We start from the raw sequence: 23,426 nt of genomic DNA on the forward strand, positions 1-23,426 counted from the left end.
AGATGATGTCTCATTCAAAATCAGCAGTGCAGCTAATGTGATGTCAATCATACATGTGCTTAATGCAAACACAATTCACTTTTATCATTTTGATTAAAACTGAGTCTGGTGAACTCTGATTTGCAGATTCTGTATCCAGATACAGGAGGGGACCTGTTGTTTCCAAGCTGTCATTTATCCTTTTGACAGGTATAAATACACTTCTGAGCAGATAATGAAGCTCTTCAGATCTGACAGCATTTAATCTCTCAACACGAACAGTTAAAACACTCTTAAATTAATCCTGCATTAGTTTAATTGTTACCCAGTGCATTTTCTTTTATTTGCCTTTCTGGTTTTGTTTTTACCAGTTATTTTTCCCCTCTAGCTTTTCAGTTCTCCTCCCCAGCAAGTTAACCTTTTATTAAACGGATGGGACTTCTAAAGCAGGAAGGTTCTTTCCTATTCCCTGACAAAATCTCCATAATGCATGTTGATAATCTCCAAGACTGTTATTTGTTCCAGTTCTGCTCTGTAATTATAGCATGTCAGGTGCTACTTGGCAAGGTTTGTGCTTCCATTTACGTAGTTGGCAGTATCTGCTCAGGAAAGCAACAGGATCCATGCAGCGTTCCTTGAGACAGTAACCTCTAATGGAATGGGATTGACATCAAGCCTGTCCTTCGCCCATCCAACCACCTCTCCACAGTGCTGGCATACAATGAACACTGAATCCGCTTCAAGACCTTGGTCCTTATTTTCCAAACATTCAGCAGACTAGTCTTGGGCATCTCCAAGACCAAATGAAGCTCTGGGATGACAGTAACATCGCTACTCCAGTCCAGAGAACGCAGCTCTTGTGGGGATGATCTGAGGCTCTGAAATGAATTCCCACAAGAACCAAGGACCATCACAAACCCGTGTCTCCAAGTGCAAGGTGCAGTTCTTTGACCCGCCTTTTCCACCATAAACACATAGCAACACCCACAGGAGGATATATAAAACCTTAGCAAACAAAATACTGCTCTGCGCAGACCATGCATGATAGATGCTGGGTGTGTCACTGGCTGCATTACTGGAATAACACCAACAATACAATTTTAATAGAGAACAGAACAGAACAGAATTCCTGACTCACCGCCTCTAATGTCTCGGTACTGACAGAACCATTGCTCTCTGGCCTCAACAAAAATACTCCTATCCCACTCAGAATGCTACAGCAACAAGCATTTTCTTAGCTTGTTGCTTTGATCATGTCATGCCTGTATTGCCATCCTCCTGTGTCCTCCCAGTGAGGTATGCTGCTCCATTATACTAAAATTTAAGCCAGTGGCTTGCAGCTTTGAGGCCCTTTTTCAGCTTACCCCCACTCCACCCATCACCATGCTGCCACCCACCACCGCCCAGTTGCTAGATTTCTAAAGAGAATCATTGTGCCTCTTCTCAGGCTGCCACTTACACTGGGGAGGAGTTTGCCAGCAACGTCTGCGGCCTTATCATCCTCCCCTTCTGCAGCTCCTGCAAAAGAACATTTGACAATGGGGAGGCTGCGGCACCGAGACCATCCTGCTGACAAATATTGTCTCGCTATTTCATTGTACTCCCCATCTGCCCGTATGCCCCTGTTGTCTCTAGCATTGCCCTTTGACTGGACAGCAACGTTGTGCATTCCCCTTGCACAATGACTTGAGGCTTTATGGTAATACAGATAAAGGAACAATAAGGAAGAATCCTGAAGAGCATGGGAGGGGAAATGTGCTTAAATTCCTCCCTTATGCTGAATGAAGGGTTAGCAAGTCCCTGTTCCTGGGAACTACTCACCCTTTGTTCTACCTGCCAACTATCCATGTATGAGATTAAGAGCCTAGAATCAACCTTCGCTCCTGGGCAATGGGCCACACACATCTTGATTTGCAGCCATAATATCCCCTTTCCCTCAACCCTGTGGCTTCAGGCAGCAGAGCACAGCACACTACCTCCTGAGATCTAAATTACCACTTTCAGGGCACTGACACTACACCATGACAGGTGCTGTAGAAATAGCTGCATAGGCAGACTGGACCCTGTGGCACTCTGTCCAGGATCCATCCGGGATCTGGGCTGTGCAGCAGGGGAGGGTGCTGGCACTTTCCTAGTCCCATCCCTGCCTTTTTCACCCATTTGTGATCCTAGGAAGAGTTTTGAGGGCTGTCTAGAGGCAGAGTCAGGAACAGGGTGTCATGGAATTGGGGCTCCTACAGGTACCAGAAGAGGTTAGTGGGAGATGGCATCCAATGACATTAGTCTCAATGCTTAATGAGTAAGTGCTTGAGCACAGGCAGTACAAGGTAAATGCAGCATTCAAGGTGTCACTTGTGTTTGACTCTGGCGCAAGCTTATTGGAAAGCATCACAAAATGTTAGCAAAGAGCTAGATGAATCTTGCTTTACATGACCTGTTTCAAGCCTTACCAATACATTTCACAATCAGTCACAAGGAGAGGACCTTCAGGTTCAAAAGTCAAATGATAGCCCAGAAAAGATTTAAGCTGCCATAAAAATACCTGTGGATAGAGGCAGCCCTGCTGATCTGAGGCTTCTGAAGGAAGGGAAGTAACTCTGAGGTCTCAAAGCCAGAGGGACAGGTGAGGAAGCAAATGACAGTGACCCACTGAAAACCTCCCCTGAGCTGGAGGTCGCTGGACATTTAAAGCCGGAGGGATGACTGGTTTAGAAGGGTGATTATCTCGCAGAGAAATCACTGCACATGGGCAAGGTCAGCTCTGCCAGCACCATCCAGGAGCAAGGTCAACAAAATGTTTCAGTGGGATAAAGATGACATTATTGTCAGGAGCTGGAGGTCCTTTGACCTGACAATCTGACCATCAGTTTTTGATAAGGTTTCCTTTCCCTTGTAAGTTGTACTGCTCCCAGCGTGCACAGCAGAAAGCCAGAGGCCTCTACTGATGCACACACCCCATCTCTCCTGGCCTAATATATGACAGCGGTCCTGGGAAGAAGAACGGAGAATGCCTAATGTTTAGCTTGGGGCCAACCATCCGGGGACGTTAATGAGTCCAGGCTCTGGCAACGACCTTTAGAGGCATAACCTCCACCTGGGGCGATCACAGAGCTGGAAACAGGCTGAATCCTCCCTTCCACAGAAAACAGGCAGCACCCAGGAATGGGCCTGATTGGGACTATGACAAGGAAACACTGAGTGCACAGGCTCTGTTAGTAAAAAATTCAAAGGGGCCCTGCCTTGGCAGAAATCCCAAGGGAGATGAAGTGGCAATAATTTCACTTCTTGTCTTGCAGGGTGAATCAGTCTTCCAGAAAAGCCACCTCCCCTCAGCAGGGAGGGGTTGTTCACACATACCTCAAGGGAGAGGCCCCTCTATGAAACGGTGATGAAGCAAATCTCTAAGGGATTACGAATGCCTTTGGGAGATGCTGCTACACCTTTCCACCTGACCCAGAATGGCAGTCTCAACCTACCTGTGCTGGTTATACCAGAAAAGTAAACCAACTCTGCAGCTACCAAATAAGCCAAGCAAGCAAACAAGTCTGCCCCAGCCACATGTTATACTCTAAAAAGACAGAAGAGTCAGCAACCCTGAAAAGTCCTGAAGGGCATGAGTTATTGCTAAGCCTTTTTAAGTGAGCAGCACCCAGCTATGGGTGATTTGCAGCAAAGGAGAACCCTGAGGCCAGAGAGACAGACTGAAGCTGGTGTATCCATCTGACCTCCTGCCTCAATTACTCCTTGTATCCCCCTTGGAATGAAGCCAATATTTCCTACCCCCCCATCTCACCACTGGGAAAACTGAGGTGAGGGTTGGGTGTCCTGCCCAGAGTTAAGGAAGAAGGTACTATCAGAGCTAGGATTGAGGCTCAGATGCAAGACCCTCAGTGGTCAATAGTGAATTTGCTTCACTGGGGCTTTCAATCACACTCCAGGCCTGTCCCAGAAGCTCTTGTGGCCGGTGCAGAGATCCCACCTCAGGAAAACAGCTGGGTATTTGTATCCCACCGCTATTTCCACCACATGAAGCGGGCCAGTAGGGGGCGCTCCTGCGTTGAGCCGCCCACCTCCCTGTGCCTGACCACCTTCCAGGCTCCAAATGCCTCCCTAGGGGCGCCTTATGTCCGGCCGACCCCTCTCCCGGAGCACACTCGCTAGTCTGGGGGTAATGTGCCGCCACTACCCCAAGAGTGGACTGTCTCGGCCCTGTATCCTCGGGGAAACACAGGCCTAATAGTCCTACGGGTACTCGACCCAATACAGGCACTTGGGGGCACTTCCCCAAGTCCGGGGCAAAAAGTAAAGTCTCCCTTAGTCTGCAGACCTAAAGGGTCTCTTAGGCATAATTTAGACCCACCCCTCAATAAGTCTCCCACACCGGTCAAAAAGGAGGACTTTATTGATTACAGGGGGTAGGGCAAACTAGGGTACAGGATCGAGCAATATCTTAGAAATCCTAAAGAGCAAACAGTTTGGCTGAGGTAGCCTTTTGATAACGCATCTAAATTACTGCCAGCTAGATATCTATCAGATCTCGAGTAGCTTACTCACACACTTCTTCCAGAGGCTGATGAGATCCTTTCTAGCGTCTGGCTGTTCCTTGTTCATGAGTTTTTGGGGGAGAGGGCCCTTTCCGATGTTTATGCTCCTCTGAGTCCCCCCCTCATGGCTCCATTCTCACCTCATGCCTGAAGAGGCTGCCTCCTTCCCTGTCCTAACTTATATAGCCCCTGTGACCTCATTCACCTGGGCCAGTGGAGGTCAGCCCCAGTTGGCTGTCAGCCAACCAATTTGAAATGCATCACCTGTTACCAGGCAGATTCCAGCTCCCCAGGTAGATGCCCCTCCCCCAGGTACCAGTCACGTAGGCAGAGGGAGCAGGTTTCCCCCCTCCCTCAGGAATGCAGCCAGCTCAAGTTCCCTAAAGAGACAGGCTGAGGGTGTGGTCCCCTGTGTGCTGGGCCCACCCTAATTGAATGGTCACAGCACAGAGATTTAAATCACAGTGTCACAGGGCAGAGATTTTTGGGGAGAAACCAAGGTGGCTTTTTGCCACAGCTCTCACCTCCCAAGCTGCGGCTGTCTCAAGAAAGAGCTCACCTATGTGCCTATTTTTATATAAATTAAAAGCCAAGGCTTTTCAGCAGTTCGAAACTCCATCAGCTCCAGCAGTTTTCACTGTGAGCACAAGGGCTAGGGACAGAAGTTAGGCATAAACTGGTTTAAGTGACCAGAAACTGGTTTAAACCTGTAACAGAACAGAAGATCAGTACACATACACCAATTTCAAAATGGCTGAAACTGGTTTAAGATAAACCTGGTTGAATGCAGTATCAGACTGAACTGATTTGGGTCAAACCAGTTTCTGAAATTTCTGTCTCAGACCCCTTTCTGGTTTAAGTTAAATCACAGTCCCCCAGCATCCCAGCGTGCTTTGCAGCTCTGGACTGGGCTGTGCTGTCTGCTTCAGAAAGCAGGGCTGGTCCCATCCCTCTGCTCCCTAGCTGGAGCAGTGAGGGCTGGCTGACAAGGGGGTCAGGGGGCAAGCCCAGCTGGGGATACAGCCCAGTCTATGGTGGGGGACTGCCTCCCTCTCCACCCCCCCCCAGCAAACCCCAGCTGGGGGCTGGGGCCAGGGAGAGGGATTAAACATCCCTTCCTCTGCTCTAATTTACCACTAGCTGCAACTGTGAACTACAAAGCCCAGAGGCACCTGGAAGGAAGAGGAGGAAATAATGAGCAACCCTACAGTTCTGCTGCTGTAATTCTGGACTTCAAATCCCAGAGGCCTCAGAGGCAGAAGGAAGAGGAAGTCAACACACAGCCAGGGCCATGCTCTAGCACCTCCAGCTTCTGGCCTGAGCCACTGCAGGCATGTGGCTGCACTTCCTGAATCAAAGGTAAATGTCTGTTCACTTCTGTTTCAATTTAATCTGTGCAGTTTAGACTAAACTCCAAAGACTGAATCAATTATCATGCATTAGCAAGTGTGTGACGAACAGGTCCAGGGAGGTGGTACTTCCGCTCTATGCAGCATTGGTCAGGCCACAACTGGAGTACTGCATCCAGTTTTGGGTGCTGCACTTCAAGAGGGATGTGGACAAACCTGAGAGGGTTCAGAGAAGGGCCACATACATGGTTGCCTGCAGGCAAAGCCCTACGAGGAGAGATTGAGGGACCTGGATCTCTTCAGCCTCTGTAAGAGAAGGCTGAGAGGGGATCTTGTGGCTGCCTACAAATTCATCAGGGGAGGGGGGACAGCAAGTAATAGATGTTCTGTTTACAAGGGCACCCCTTGGAGTAACTAGGAACAACAGCCACAAACTGATGGAGAGCAGATTTGGGTTAGACATCCAGAAGAACTTCTTTATGGTAAGGGTTACCAGAATCTGGAATGGGGTTCCAAGGCAGGTGGTGCTCACCCCTACCTAGGGGGACTTTAAGAAGAGATGAGGCACGCACCTGACTGGGGTCAACTAACCCCAGCACTCTTTCCTGCCCAGGGCAGGGGGTCGGACTCAATGGTCTACTGAGGTCCCTTCTGACCCAAACATCTATGAATCTATGATTCAGCCTCTCACTTTTTGACTGTCTGTACCTAGCCAACGGGCTCCTGTAGATGTGCAATGAGGCTGCTCCGGTGTGCTGCAAATCCAGCACGTCAGAGCAGACTCGATTAATCAAATCTGCTGGAGTGCGGAAATTAACACACTCCAGCAGTCTCCAGCGTCACATGTATCAGCATCCCGGCACTGAAAAATGGTGGCAGGGCACTTTAAACTAAAGCCCATTTGATAAGCTTTAGTTCAAAGCACCCTGCTGCCATATTTCAGCGTGGAGATGCTGATGAATGTGACGCGTGGACGCTTTTGATCAGCACAGCTCGTTAATTAAAGCACCCCCCACCTCCCCCTCTGCCTCCCAGAGTACACTTATAAATGTCCACAGTGCTTAGCAACTTGGACATGTCAGCCTTTCTCCCCCTGTCTTCGTCCTCAGGAAATGGAGAGCCTCCAGCATGGCCTAATCCGCTTCTATGTACAGAAGGTTTCTGGAGTGCGCGGTCCCAAGTCAGAACAAGTCACTTCGTAACCGTCATGGGTATGGAGCTCACAGGAGCCTGACAAAAAGGTATGATCCTCGCCTGCTTTTGGCATGTACATACAGAACATGCACTGGCCTATGGCAATAATGGGTTTACAGAAGCTCTGACCAGCACAAGTAACCATTGCATCTCACTGGTGTTGGCTGAGCTGTTGGGGCTGGTGGCTCATTGAACAGTGTAGACTATCGATAAAGGGTCAGACTTTCCTGTCGTTTGCAGCGCAGTAACTCGGCAGTAGCTCCATGGACAAGAGGAGCTACACAGGTGCAGAACTAATGTGTGAGATCAGAATCAGGACCAGATGCAAGCGTAACCTCCAAACAAATAGCTTGCGTTATTAGGCAAATTAAAGGGAAAGTGAGCCAACGTTTCCTTACAGTGGCCATTTATTTTTGTTTAATTATATGTCAAGCAGAGTAATGCAAAGTATATTGTACCATACCATTTGCTTAACAGGCTGGTGTCAGAGCTGCAGTTCAACTTCAGGAGCAGTGAGTTCACCCCGTCACCCAGCGCTCTTCCCAAATCTTTAGCGTAGCTGCCTCCACGAGACCCAAGGGGGGGAAGCCGCGCTCCAAAAAGCTGTTGGGCTGTTGCTCAGAGATCCAGCCCCTTTGTTCCCCACCTGCATCAACACAGCAGGCCCAGCTGTCTCTGACACCTGTAAGCTCTTCTCTCTCCAGGAGCCTGTGACCCATGGCTGATTACAGTAATTCAAAAGCAGCTTCTTCAAAAAAGCCTGTTGTTGATTTATTTACCCAAAGTTGCAAGCAGGCAAGAAAAGAAAGCAGCAGAAGCCTTTGTGCCTGGCTGGGTCTGTCAGACCTTCCTGACAAGTTCAGGTAAACCCCATTTAGCTCAGCTCCCTCCAGCCCCTGCTGCAGCCTGCTCCGTGCCTCTCTGCCACTCTGCTCCAGCTCCTCTCACCCACGGCATCCACCTCCCCTCTAATCCAGGATCCTTACAGCTTTAGTCACCCCTCTGACTCCAGGCTCAGCCCTAGGGTGCAGAAGCCTTGCTCACCTGGTTGGAGCCACAGAGATGGGCACAACCCAAGTGGTAGCTATTCTGTGGTTTCCCCAAGGCCCCTCGACTGCCTGCTGTTCAGCAGAATGACAGCAAGCAAACTGGGGTGCAAACCATGTTTATAAAAAATAATGCAGTTGTTTCTTTTGTTTTATAAAAAAAATCATTTTATAAAAATACTCCAGTTATTTCTTTCATTTTCCATCTGGCTCTTGACAGAGGCAACCCCAAAAGAAAGGGGAATATGCCTTTCCAGCACCGAGACAGAGCTCTGCAGTGCTTCACTTGACATTTCCTCAGCCTAAAATATGCTGCATTTCATTTTGATGAAAGCAAGAGATTTTTTTGGACTCAAATTTTAGCTCAGGCAGAAGAATCTGAAAGAAGAATCCCCCCAGCTGAATTTTAACTGAAGGAAATTATTTAAACAAACGCCTGTCTTCTGGAATTTAAATGGGTTTTGGTGGTTAGCAGTCTTGACTCATCATCCATAGTTAGGAGGGGCTTCCTTGTCCTTGCCCCTCCTCGCTGAGCTCTGCCTTAATAACATTTCGAGTGGCTGCCCCGGGGACATAATTTGATGACAATGGAGTCATAGCTGTGGCCTGCAGTAGCGCAAAAAGACACTTTGTTGGAAAGCTGAACAATAATCACATACGCTGAGCTTTTTTGGTTTCTAAATCTTTAATCTCTGTCTGTGATAAACACTGGACTATCAAGAGCATGTGCCCCGGGATGTTTTGTTTGGTTTCTTTAGTTAGTTATCCTTTCCTAGCATGCAGTGTCCCTGTTCCAACAGGGAAAGGCAGGTTTTTCAAGAATGTAAAAAGACAATTGCTATAGAAATGATACAGCTTTATCACAAATGCTATGGAAACAGGACCCAAATACAATAATTGTGGGATAAGGCACTTCCATGTCATTATTTAATTACACTTGAGGTGGGTCTTCATTAAAATCATAAATTTTTTTTTAGTAAAGTGCAGAGTATAAAAAGAATTTGGGGAATCCTTGAAGAGTTTTCATTACTAATATACTGTAGCTCTAAAGAAGGATGCAAAAACCATTAGGCAAAAATCAACCTTCCTAATGTATCCAACTGAAACCAAAGTTGACTGATTTCCTTTATACAATTGCAGAAATATTTCCCTTTGACTTCAAGGTAAAATACAGCATTTTCCTGGTCAAATGACATTTTCTGTAATCAGAGAGGAGAACGACAAACATTGTGGTTTATGCTGCAAGCTGGCCATAACTTTAACACCAGATTATATTACATTATGTAGGCAGCCCACTGGTACATGCCTGTCAGAGCCCTCCCCACCTCGCCAACCTCTTCTACAAATAACTGAAGACTTTACGTTCTCACCTACAGCATTTGGCTCTTTAGCTCATGCCATACGGCCCACGTCTTTGTGACAGGACGTCCCTATTTGATCCCAGCGTGCCAGTTGTTACTTGTGCCCACATGCATGGGAGGCAAGTAGAAAAGTGGGAAGATAAAAACATCAGAGACACTTACAGAATCTGCTGGTAAAAGTTAATTTAGTAGCTGAACAGATGCTGAATCAATAAAATGATCCCTGCAATAAGGATCTCTCACCACTGAATATCACACCCCAAATCTCAATAATTAGATCATGCAAAGAAGCTTGCCAACTATAACAGACAAGTTGTTACATCTTCAAAGGCATACTGTTTCAGTCAAGCCCTGGTTTGACAAGCATCACACCCTGTACAATAATTTGCTTTTGCACCTTTCCATGTGAGATCATATCTAAAATAATTAGAGGATGTGTTTAGTTAGAGGTATGCACACCACGGCCTTCCTTAAGGTGTCTTGTTAGTAGACAGCCACACCTGAGTAAGATCATCAATGAAAAACAAACAGACTACACAGAAGCAAGCACGCTATGCAACATAGCTGCTGACTGAACCCCAGTGAAACATTTCGCTGGAAACAAATGTTTCCAAGAAATGGAGTGTCACCACCTCGCCCTCCTTTGCAAACAGGCATCTTGTAGAGAAGCCTGCACGTTGTGCTGGTTTCAGCGAGGGAGGAAAAAAAAAGATTCCCTGCTTTCCTTTCCTTTCCGATGATGCCAGCACCTTCGTTCTGGCCTGGTGTCATTCACTCTGCCTAGCTTTGGCCAAACAGCTTGGCAAGGAAGCCAGTTCGGTACGCAACATTGTACCAGCCTTCTGCAACCCGCGTTGGCTCCCTCCTCGTTAGACAGAATCTAGGTCTCATTTCTGGTATGGCACCAAGAAGCTCTTAGTAAAATAGGCCTATGTTGTTTTAGTGAACATCCACCTCTCAGACATGAGACCATGAGCAGTCCCAGCTATAAACTGAAAGGAACCCAAGGGAAAGCCTCAGCAGCTGACCCAAATCCCTGGCATACCAGCATAGAGGGAACTTGAGAAAAGCCATGGTTTTTACATTGTACACTGATGCTCTAGCCACTTCCACAATATAAATAATGCATAACTAGCAATAATACCCATGTTCCATGTAGATCATGCTGCTAGACTCATTTTTTAAAGCATCTCCTAAAAAAGAACCCAGCAATGTGCTCAGAGACAGCTGACAGAGACAAAGCATCGCTTGTATTTCAGTATTTTCTATGGCAGGGGTGGAACATCAGAAGGCCCTGGTGACAGACAGCTATAGATATGGACAGACAGTCACTGCTCCCTGTGCTTGCCCGAGTACCTTGGATGCACGCTGGCAGAACGCCCTGGCCAAACCTCTTCAAAACCACAACACAGCCCTTATCATTTATGGGACAGCACACGACCTCTTTACTCACGGTTGCGAGCAATTACTCCCAAGACCAGCCCCGCTGATATCAACTGAAGGGAGATCTACCAAAAATACGGGGCTTTTCATGTGAACCTGAGTTACACCCACCCATCCCCAGTGAAATAGCTGGTTTTGTTGGGGACCCCGTTAGTCAAGTCTCCTGACATGCAGTGATAGTACTGAAATACTTCGGCCTTTCGGAAGACAGAAACAATGCATACAAATGACAGAAACTACAGTGCCTGCATCTTAGCAAAACAGGGCTCCTGTGGCTGTTGTTTTCAAGCAGGCTGTTATAACCGGTGACAGCATCATTTAGAGACAACCCTATTCTCTCGCATGCTGTGTGCAGTTTGTTCTGTACAAGGCAACTTACACACACAAAAAAAACTTTTCTAAATTGACATAAACTCTCTTCGGCATCCTACCAAGAAATAACATAGAAAAAAAAGTCTTGCTTCAAGCAGCCAATTGTTCTGTCTCTACAGTACACTTCATGCAAAATTAAAATGATTTAGTCTGTGTTCTTTGGTGACTTATTATCTGAGCGCTGGGACTGTCGTCTTTCATAGACTTAAGTAATTAGCAGTCTCTAATTTATTGACTCAAACAGTAAATATTAATGGACTTTGAAGCCTTTTGTCATTAAGGGCTATTTACAATATACCCGTGTCGCTGAGGCTATGATGTAGCTGCAACGGTGGAGAGGAGCAGTGTTAAGCTATGACTTTCAAAGATGTTGATCTATGCTTTGTCACAAAATTTTGTGGGGGACGTTACAGATTTAGAAGTCAGCTTTGAGGATTTGCATTTAGAGGTGAATCCAGCCTCGCCCAAGTTGGACAGGGTTCAGAGCTCTCGTTCTGATTCCCATCGATGAACAGCACTTTCCTTGCAGGTGTATTTCCTTGTCTAAGCTAAGGAGCAACTGACCTAATGGGGACTGATCCTTTGGGAACCTCCTTAAATCTGTTACAAATGCAAATTTGCAAAACTTCTGGGTTTTTTTTTCAAATCCACACTTCTAGTTCTCCCACCCCCATGAGGATGAATCAATAAAATAAAGTTCTCAAATACACACATGGATCATTATTTATCTCTGTAAACAAAAGGGCATCTATATCTATCATAGAATAATATAAAAGAAGGGCTTGCAAGGGACCTCTGGAGGTCATCTAGTCCAACCTCTGCTTGAGGTGAAAGAACCGCAGTATATCAGTCCCAACCAAGGGACATTTTTGCTGTCTCTTGCAGGTCAGAAGGATCAAACTCTATGGAGTGGTGAAGCATGGTCTTCAGTTTCTCCTGACCACGCAATACTTTGCTTGAGGCAGTGGTCTACATAAGCAATATAATTCCTGAACAGTAGTGAAATGCAAAAGGAGGAGGTGTGAGGAAAACTGTTTATAAACTGGCAAGACCAACTGTTCATGATGCTCACTTATATTTTTAACATGAGCAAAGGCACAGCATTGCAAAGCAACTTGAATTCAAATATTTTCCAACACCCCTTTAGACCGTGGGTAATGGTGACAAAGCCAGATTTCATATAACTAAGTAATAGTTATTTATACATTTTTTACATCTTAAAAATCATTTAATTGGGCTTTTGATGTAATCACCCGGTGAGTGTGAGAACACACACAACTGTGTCCTGCTAAACAACAGTCTGGTGCAAAAGTATGCACCAGGTCCTAAAAGGAAGAGGTGTTCCCAAGAATTTAGTCGGGATGCAGATTCGGGCATTCAAATGTGCTATCTCCAGTGTTGCCCCCGTGCTAGAGAGGAACTAGGTGCCTCACTGCTGTTCTTTATAGTCCTCCATTTTTATAATTTCTCTGTAATTTCACAGAACAGCCTTGGGTCTCTAGCCTTTATTTCTCTATGTTGAAAGTTGGAAACAGCAGACAAAGATCCAGTTTCCCTGTTGGACAACTTCCCGATTCCTGGTCCAGTCTGTTCTTGATCCGCCCTGCATTCTCACTGTCTCCTATTTCAACTGCAACCTCCCCTGTTCCACCCATGCCACCACACTGCCCACACTATCTGCAGTCTCCCTTCTTCGTCTTCCACTGCATCTGATCTGCCCTGCTTTTTCTTTTGAGAGAGCTAACTCAGCTCCTGTTGAGTGAACCTGTCTTTCAGTGGAGTGAACCTCATGAAAGAGTTTGCTTTCTAAACACAATTACTACTAAATATGTTATCAAACAAATGGAGAGGGTAATTGATTGCAGTGTACTCGTATCGTTATGGGGGAAAATACTAAGTACTAAAGGGATCTTTTAGCTACCAAAGAAAGGTAGAATTGGAGCCATGGAGTAGAAGTTGAAGCAAGACAAAATCTGAATTAGAAATAAAGGCAAACTGTAAAGATTAAAGATGACTAACCACTGGAACAAGCCACTGGTAAGTGGTGGATTCTCCTTGTTGGAAATCGAAATCAAAGACTAGATGTTTCTTCTGGAAGATTTGCTTTAATCAGATGGGTTATTCATCTCAATGGAGATGTAACTGTGTGAAATACTATGGCTGTGTTAAGGGATAATGATCCCATCTAGGCTCTTGAAGTTTATATATAAAGATGATTTGATTTTAGACATAACACTAAACCCAAACCACTGCCTAAACTTTGAGGAAGTTCTTGACCTGATCTCAACTTTTTGGCTCAGAAAGCTTCATCCATGGACCCATCTGTCTTGAATAAGAGTCTTAAAGGGGTTTACTAAATGGCATGACTAGAGAATTAGCCCATGTATTCTAAACAGAGATCCACGGTGTATGGAGGCTCAATCTTGAAGGGCATTTTCCTTTCATGGCAGTCACAGAAATAATCTGAGGAAGCCAGGAACAGAGACTGCGTAAAGACAAAGCAAGCAGGCATTATGTTGGCAACATCTTGTTTGCATGGCTCGCATGAGAGAAATTGTTCAACCATGTGCAAATGACACCCTAATGCATGAAGGTCACCGAGGTACCCACGGCCACCTGCGGACTAAGTGCTGCCTAGCAAATATGCACTGCTCAGCTGAGCCAAGCTCACCATATTTTCTTTTCTTTTTTAAAATTGGTCGTTGCACTTTGCACCCCACTGAGAAAATGATTCTTCCCCTAAAAGGTATGTGGGATGAGAAACATCATCTCAGCTACCGACACTATTAAATGCATGCAAAGTACCAGGTGCACCCTGAGCACTATAAAACACTCACAAGTCCAGCCCAAATCCCCATGTGTAGTCTGGACGGGAAAAGATGTGGGATTGGGAGTCAGCTGGCTGCTGCTCCAGACTGGCAAAGACTACCAGAGACAAGATCTAATCAGACTGGAGGCAGGGGAACAGTCAGTATCACTCACTGGTGATGTGTGATGGACAAGAAAGAAAGCTCTGAGGGGAGTCCCACCTTGCCCTTTCTAACTGGAAGAAGCACCTAAATGAGTCAGGCCCCATTCAATCAGGGGACTTAATGGGGAACCTGGCATCTAACCACTGACTTGCATTTGAAAATCCCATTTGGTGCCTACATAAACCTTCAGGCAACTACTTATCTTCCAAAATCCGGCCTTAAGGACTAAGTACAGACAGTCAAAAAGCCCCAGGCCGAATGGATTCAATCTCTGCAGGCTAGTCTGAACTGCACAGATTGAACTGAGAAGCGAGGGAACAGACATTCACTTCTGAAGCTGGAAAGGCAGCTAGACCTGGCCCATACCTGTAGCTGGGAGGCAATAGAGCACGCCTCCCAGCCTGCTGGCCACTGCTGAAGGCACCCAAGTGCAGCTAAGCAGGGCTCATCCTTGACTGGCTTCCCTGCACGCACTTCCCCGAACCCATGTGGCCCGCGCCCCCAGGGGAAAACAGTCCTTCCAGCCCAGGGCTGTAAGGGTACCCCAGCCTCAGGGGGTGTCCCCTGCCCCTGGCAGACCCTCTGAGGCTTATTGCCTGCTCCCTGCTCCAGTGGAGAGTAGGAGGCATGGCTAGGCCCCCACCCAGCCCAGCCTAGTGCCCTTCGTGCAGGCAGACCCCAGCTGGGGTCCAGTGCTGGGGTTCCCCTCCCTGCTTTCTCTGCCAGCAGGAGCAGTGATGGAGAGGCCTCCATCTAGGGAGCCAGCCCTGCTCCGCTGAAGCAGATAGCATGGCCCAGGGCTGCAAAGCATCCTGGGATGCTAGGGGACTGTGAGTTAACTTGAACTGGGAGGAAGTCTGCAACACAAGTTTCATAAACCCCTTTGACCTAAATCAGTTAAGTCTAATACTACATCCAACCAGGTGTATCTTAAACCAGTTTCAGCATTTCATAAGCAGTTTAAGTACACTGAACTTCTGTTCCATTATGGGTTTAAACTGGTTTCTGATCTTTTAAGCCAGTTTATGTGCAACTTCTGTGCCTAGTCAAGGTGCCCACATGTGCTTCAGTGAATGTAGAATCCTTCAAGCTTAACAGCTCCTTAAACCTTACCAGATTTCCAGGGGTGTGTAATGAAGAATGTCGATTCACTGGAATGTGACATACATTGTCTCTCTTGATTAAACCACACAATGATCTACTAACAGCTCCCTAGGCCAGCTGCTTTAAGAGCAATAAAATAAACTGACGTAAAATAGGTGTTCCCAGCTTGAACCAGCATTTGACACTCAATTATAGCAGAAAACACTGAAAATCTGCCAAAACACTGACATCAGCCTTTCATTCTAGTAGGCATTCAGAGTGATTCCAAATATAGGAGACTATTACGAAAACAGTGCTCAAGTTAGAGTGAAAGAAAACAGTGCCATCATAAGAAAGAAAATTAGAAGCACATGCTTCTAACAAGAAGGGGCAGTTTAGACAAATTCAGCAGGTCAAATCCCTGCCTGATCCCAGAGCCAAGCCAAGGGTGGAAACGACCTCCATCCACCACACCAATCCACTCCAGATTGTGCTAGGTGAGACTTGTTTTTACAATGTCCATGTTTCTGCTCCTGATGGGAGTGTAGCTAACACTGGCAGGCAGACAGAAGGAAAAATTCCTCACTCTATAACATGCTAACTCCGTTCCCTGTCCCTTCACAGAAGCCATCTCAGTGCTCCTCATGCTTTCCGTTCTTTGGCTGAAGGGAGAAACTGGTGGGGCACAACAGGTCTTGTTCGGATTCTTGCCCTGGGAGTTAAACTAGTGTAAGGTGTTGCAGAGTTGAGACCTAATTCTGGTCTTGATTATGCCAGCATAAGTCAGCAGTAAAGCCACAGCAATCAGTAGAGCTGTACAGCCTTGTGCTTTTAGCTCTGGAGTATGAAATTAGTGTGGGAGAAGAATCCAATCCACAGACCCAAAAAGAAAATCCTCATGGGACTGGTCAAGTTGCAGAACCAGCCAAAATGAGAAAAGAAGCTCATCACATATCGAGAATACGTAGGCCTCCTCTTATTCTTGAAAAACTGCTTTTGGCAAAATTTGGAAATATCTTCTCTCACCAGTATGTTGCTAAAATACTGAAGAATTAAAGCACGCTACAAAGTCAGTCTGATTGGCAGGAAATTCTGCATGCCCATTTAATAGATCCTGAGTCTAGAATTTATTTTGTCTTCCTACTACTTGACACAGGCACTAGCTGTGAGGCTAAACAAATAAGGCACCCAAGCCTCATTACATTTGAATAATTTCCATTGACTTCAATAGAAGCAGAGAGAAGCACTGGGCTTCTATTTACATTCAGTTCATAGGAGAGTTCATTTATGCTGGGTACAGTACTTTATAACCCATGAGGAATACTGTATTTTCTTATACGCAACAAAGCCAATTGCTAGAAATTAGGATGTGCAGCATAAGCAAGGAAACACAGTAACCTGCTGCTTAAGTTTTTGCTGGGCAAAAGTGAAAGTGCACTTTAGTTAATGTGCATTAAATCTAGAACCTCCCTTGTGAGGTACTAGGAAAATGTATATTAGCCTGGCTTAAAGCACATTAACTAAAGTGAATGCTTTTTAAGTGTTGTTTAATTTGCATTAAGACAGGCTAATGCACATTTTCCTAGTACCTCACAATGGCATCTACACGTTCGCTTTAATGTGCATTAGCCTATTTTAATGTGCATTAAGTAACACGTGGTTTTTACATGACACTTAAATGCACACTGAAATAGGCTAATGCACATTAAAGCGAACATGTAGATGCCATTGTGAGGTACTAGGAAAATGTGCGTTAGCCTGTCTTAATGCACATTAACTAAAGAGCATGGGGTGCCTATACACGAGCAGGGAGGCTGCTCCAACATGCTGAAATTCCAGCGCATCGGAGCAGACTTGATTACCCAAGTCTGCTGGAACGTGGCAATTACTGGACTCCAGCAGCCTCCCATGTCTTGCGTATCAGCATCCCCACACTTTAAAATGGCTGCAGGGGTGCTTTATCTAAAGCTTGTTTGACAAACACTCAGAGCCACTCTAATTAAAGTGCCCCCGCCCCACTCCCAGGGCACGTGTATAAACACCCTGGTGGCATGTAATGTGCATTAGCTTATTTTAATGTTCATTAACTAAATAGCACCGTTTTTTAGTGACACTTTAATAAGCATTAAAAGAGACTAATGTGCATTAAAGCACATGTGTATATACACTCAGCCCACTGTGCATGAAGTTCACAGGGAAAAGAATAAGAAGCAGGCTCAGCTCCTTAGCTGCTGCCATTCAGTTATTACAAGGAAATATCTTTCTTTCTTCACTATGCCCTTCAAAAACAAAGCATATATCTTATTCTTGAAAAAATACAGTATATTTGTACTGAACATGAACTTGAAGTGCCTTTAAGATTCATTCAGACATAGTTTAACCCAACATCAGCAGTCCTGATAAAGCTTCTCCCCCATTCCCCCCCCAAAAAGGTGACAAAAAGTAGAAACTAATTTTCACAAAATTCTTCATCAGTTATACCCCTCCCTTATTTTTCCCCAGATGGCAGTAAACATAAAGGTAGTTATGATAGGAGCTATCTCCAAAATGTCCATCTTAATAAGGTATTGCATATAACTTTGTGCATCAATCCAAATATGCACCCTTGTGCTGAACCATCTACAGTGCATTAAAATTTAAAAACGAGCTCCCTGCGCTGTCCTAGATGGAAGTTCTGTCTGAGAAAAGCTTTGAACAGCAGTCATTTTCTAGTTTGAACTTTTGAGATCACAACAAATCTGGGAGTAACAGGCTTGTTTTGCTTCTTAAGCTTAACATATTGGTACAATCTAGAAATATTTACTAGGATCTTATGTTTAGTGTACGGAAAAATGCAATTAAAAGAAAGATGAAAAATAAGGTGTGCATTTCATGCCAATGTGCATATTTTAAATAACTGTGTCAGTGTGTTCTAACCATTTACCTTGGTGCCCTGGCGAGGCAAGACATGAGGGGGCCGCATCTCTTTGGCTCTTCAGCTGTAGCTGTGGAGGCTCATGCTTTTCACTCCCGAAGTCACCAATTTACTCCCTCTGTCAGTCCAGGGGCAGACATCAATAGGGACCGCAGTTTAGTTGGGTTTAAACAAAGCCACAGAAGTCAAAGACTTCAGTGGAGCCCAGAATTAGATTATTAGATTTGTGTTGGATTTTTAGAAATGTAACAAAAAAAAGGCCAAGTTTTTTGACTGATCTCATGATGTCACAGGAAGCAGTCTGCATTTGTGTGTATTAACATACCTTGAATATCTCACTACTACACAAAATCCACTTGCTTATGGTTCAGCAATATAGCTATTGAACACTTAACATTGCTTGCTTACTAATGCTTTCTTTTCAAAGTTTTCATTAGAGTAATTCCATATGGTGATTTTTGAGAAAAAAAGTAAAACTAGTTAAACATTTAAAATACGCTTTTGTAAAGCACCTTTAAATACTTTTGTGTTGACTTATTAGGTCTGCTCTCCCAGAAAAGCAAATCTCTCTGCTGGATGTAACTTTCTGTAATTTTAATTTGAGAAACTGTCTGGCAAAGCAAAAGCATTTCCTTTGGACAATGATTTCATAGGCCATCTATATATAGGCTATCTGAGTTAAAACAAAACTAACACACAGACTTCTGGAACCCTGACAAAGATTTAGGAACTGAGTGGCAACATATTTGATAACTGCATACAGAAATAATGGAATATGGATACAATTTAGGAGAATTAATCTTTACTTTGTCAAAGGTCTTGTCTACACAGCATGGCTGCTGATTTAATTGAGTTTAGAATGCAATTTAGTTACATCAGCACAACTCCCTAGTGTGAACATGCCAGGATTCGATTAAGAATGTCCTATTTTAATTTAAGTCAACTCCTTCCACATAAAAATCAAGTAAAAATCAAAACAAGCCATTTTTCATTCCACATAAAACTGTCCCCACCATTAGATGCTCAAATTGTACAGCAGACCAGCCCAACAAATAAGGATACTTCTCACTGAAAGCAGGTGGAGTTTTGAATGGTAAATACTGCAAAATTGGGAACATTATGTGGTTACAGAGGAGCACTATTATCATAATGGGCCACATCCTGGTCTCATTTATCAGACAGTCATTTCAAGATCTCTGGAAAATACTGGGCTTGCTATTGGATTTCTGCTGGCAGCAGAAACTGAAGCAGAGTCTAGTGCAAACGTAGTCCTGTCTCAAACCCAATACATTCAAGCTTTCATGGGACAATGGATCAAGCCCTTAATTAGAGAAAAAGTGCAACCTTGTTTTCCTTTAGACAAATGATGGATTGGCAGAATACATTTATGCCACCACTGCTTATAAAGCAGCGTAAAAATTGTATTGCCTATTACCCTGTGGCAATCTTATTTCTCCAATTCATATGCTTTGTAATTACATTTCATCAAATTCATTCCCCTGTTTATTTCAGAGTTCAGATTTTGGTCCAAACTCTTTAGGACAAAGGTGAATTTTAGTTTCATTTCACTCTCTCTCTGTTTTTCTATGATACTAATTACTTTTTTTAAATGCATTTTAATGGATTTTGTTTTAAGAGCTATTACAAATTTAAAATCCAGATTGTATTATCAAGAACAACATAGCTAAAGGAAACTCAAAAATAGAAAGGCAAAGTAGACCAGTTCAGCTCCACCAGGCACCGAATTGCACATCCCATACCAAATACTTTATGACTTTGTACTCCAACTGCTTTACAACATAAGGTGCAAATTTGACAGTATCTACACGATATTGGCTCCCACTATCATGGTGCGCAGGTTGGGAAAGGGAGCAGATCCAGGAGGGGATGCTGGTAGCCAATGCGAAGAAGAAGCTGCTATGGGGATTCACTAGGATTGTGGGCATGAGCAATGGCAGTATAATGTCATCTTTATCTCTCCTCACTACCGAAAATGCAGTGAGTAGAGCCCTGGATCTAAGCCTAAGCACATATATCATATTTCATGGCATCACACAGCTTTTCTTATTGCGAAGCCCTTTGAAAGGTTATACACTCTTGCTAGAGAACCACCAAGAAGGAAACACAGTAGACTTTGTTTCATTTTCGCAAATGCCGTTTTAAATGTCGTACTCGTCAATGGCCGCGTCTACGCAAGTGGCAGACTGCGCACTTGTTACTGTGCAGTCATTTAGTACTTGCATAACCAAGTACTAAATGACTGCGCAGTAACTGGCATTACTACACAGTAGTGTTACATAGTTAGTGCCCGCCAACACTACTGCACAGTTGTGTCTCGCACAGACGCACCCACTGTAGGGGGCCCATGAATAGTGGAGGATCAGAACTTTGGACAAACTTACAAGTAAATGCAGAGGAAACGTGAGCGGCTGTTTCACTGACAGCTCTAATACTGCCTCAGCCTGAGACCCCCTGCAAGTGACTTAACCTCGTGCTTATCCACCTCACCTGTACGGCATGCTCCTCACTCAACCAGTTGCACTAGCAAAGCTGAGGGCCTTGTTGCATGGGATACAGCACAGGTTTCATTTAGATCACAGTTGGCCACATCTGCACGAGACTGCGCAGTAGCTGGTTACTACCCCGCAGTAGCGTCATGTGGCAGGAAACATGACGCGATGCTACTGCACAGTACTAATGAACTAAGGCGCAGTCGGCACCACAAAAAAGCCGTTTGGCAACACTACTGTGCAGTAACTGAACAGTCATTTAGTACTTGTATAAACACGGCAGCGGCAGCACAGTCAGCGTCCCATGCAGATGTGGCCAGTAAGACTTAGAACTTGTTCTGAGCAGTCCCACGGTAATGCTTGACAGTCGGAGCAGGCATGGAGCCAGCTGTGACTGACAAACAGCTATTTGCCAAGGCTGGACCTAACAAAGAGCTGCCAGTCCAAGCTCCCACACCACACTGGAGTCACTAAGGACCACTCCTATTATCTCGGTCCCACAATAGCTGAACACATGTTACTTAATATCATCTGGACATACTCCTGCTGTGAAAAGTACTAACTTTGCTATGCCAGGACGGCACTTAGCATGTTTTATTGGTTGAATGTGTGGCCACTGGTGCCTTAAGTGCAGTTAACACATCCTAAGTGCAACACATGACAAGGCCTTGAGAACAACTTCACTGGCTCCTTCTGCATTATTCTAGATTTATACTGATGTGACCAAACAGGATCTAACTCAGCACTACTTCTAACCTCATTTCACCAGTTTTAAGGATAAACTACATGTCAGCCAGTTGTTTGCAAAGCTCTGTGCTGTACCTGAATAGAAAAATGCAATTGTAAAATAATGTGGTGTGGAAATCTCACCTCTGATTTCTTGAACAGTTGCTAAAATACTTGGCTTTTCTTCCTGTCAACTCTTATCTATTTGGGAATGTGCATCAACGCTTTCTACATTAATCAGGATTTGCTGCATGTAGTTAAACTTCACTCTCAGCAGTTTCAGGGTGGAATATGCTTGTGATAACCCACCAATCCTCCTTGTTCTTTCCAAAAGCCAAGAAAAGATTAACCAAATTTGTGTCTGTTACACAGCTAGAGCTCCAGTGGCTTGATAGAGCAACCCAAGAGAGTTCAGCCCAGTTAAACCAATGGAGCCTTTATTTGGACTCTGCAACCATCCATTCTTGCTTAACTGGACACTTCAGCTCCCAGCGCAAGGTCAGATGCTGACTGGACTTAGAGCTCTTTAGCAAGTTCACCAGTCCTGGAGCACCTTACCTTCTACAGTCTGCATCATTGCTAACTGAGATGGTGCAGTTGCAAATAATACGACTCCGAAGCTTTAACAGTCTTAAAAAATGACCAAGGCAACCTGCAAGCTATGACGCTTGCCTGCTTACCAAGCAAGGAGAACTTAAGGCTTCGTTAGACCTTATGCTTAAGTCAAACAAATGTTAATTTGTTTAGGTTGTTTGGCTTAGTAGAGCAGTCACTTATCGGTAGGGTGATAAACCTGCTCTGACTATCCTTCACCTGCACCGCTGTGATTTGCCACAAGAGGCTTGGAGAGCAGGGGCAGGACTAGGAGCAGGGCCAGCCCGGTGCTCCTGCTGGGCAGAGAGTGGGTCCACCAACCTGCCAGGGGTGGGGAGACCAGAGAGACCCGAGGAGCAGCTTCCCTGGGGCTCTCTGGTCTCCTAAAACCAATGCAGTGGCTCAGCTAGAGCCCTGGCAGCCCTGCTCTCAGCACAGAGCTGCTGCAGCTCTACGGTACCAAGCTGCTTCCCCGGGGATCTCTGGTGTTGTTGAGCTGAGGCAGCTCTGCACTGAGAGCAGGGCTCTCAGGGCTTAAGCACAATGCTGATGTGTCAGTTAGAACCAGAGAGGCCCTGGAGCTCACGTGCTGCAAGAGGCCCAATCCTTTTTTCTCTGGAGCTAAGGCAGTGCCTGCCACTGGTGCTGCCAGGATGCATCATGGCTGATGGGCGCTCTAGGGCTGCAGCACTTTCGCTGCCCGACATCCCTGGGGGGTGAGGCACCATGCTCAGCCCCAATACACCATGGCATCCCCATTCACCCTGAGTCAGGATGGGCCGCTGCATTCTGGGATACTAGAGGACTTCAACTTGGGCGGAATGGCTGTGGGAAGTGGCCAAATGATAATGAAACAGGAACAAAATTAGGCAGATTGGAGATAATCTGGCCCTGCAGTAGTGTAACTAAACTGAATGATAAGTGCTTTAAACCACTTAAAAGGTGTTAACATGCAGCCAATCCAGGGGTTAAGAGCTCCAGAAGCCACCTAACTTTACTGTGTAACAAGGCCCTTATTCAAAAGTCCTTATATATGTTCACCACTGTTTTCTTGCATATCACACACCTTTTCTTCTTAAAATCAGCTACTAGAAATTCAGTTTCATAGTTTCATAGTTTCTAGGGTCGGAAGGGACCTGAGCAGATCACTGAGTCCGACCTCCTGCCGTGGCAGGGAAGAGTACTGGGGTCAAATGACCCCAGCAATGTGTACATCTAGCCTCCTCTTAAAGACCCCCAGGGTAAGAGCCAGCACCACTTCTCTTGGAAGTTGGTTCCAGACCCTAGCCGCCCTGACCGTGAAGTCGCGCCTCCTGATATCTAGCCTAAATCTACCCTC

At 45.3% G+C, this 23,426-nt stretch overlaps 1 protein-coding gene and 1 long non-coding RNA gene across 2 annotated transcripts in view; one reads left to right on the top strand and one right to left on the bottom strand.

The window, feature by feature from the left end:
• The window catches only part of CAMK1D (calcium/calmodulin dependent protein kinase ID), a 394,722-nt gene that overhangs the window by 166,947 nt on the left and 204,349 nt on the right, over positions 1-23,426 (bottom strand). The gene's annotated exons all lie outside the window — the stretch shown is intronic.
• Positions 19,411-23,426, top strand: part of LOC109292217 — a 26,049-nt gene continuing 22,033 nt past the window's right edge. The window contains exons 1-2 of the long non-coding RNA XR_002096077.1: positions 19,411-19,421; positions 20,257-20,259. This is a non-coding gene — a long non-coding RNA (uncharacterized LOC109292217). The remainder of the gene's footprint in view (positions 19,422-20,256; positions 20,260-23,426) is intronic.

Source organism: Gavialis gangeticus, unplaced genomic scaffold (genome assembly GCF_001723915.1).
Source record: "Gavialis gangeticus isolate Ggan-Ray unplaced genomic scaffold, GavGan_comp1, whole genome shotgun sequence".
In the NCBI taxonomy this organism is placed as follows: Eukaryota; Metazoa; Chordata; order Crocodylia; family Gavialidae; genus Gavialis; species Gavialis gangeticus.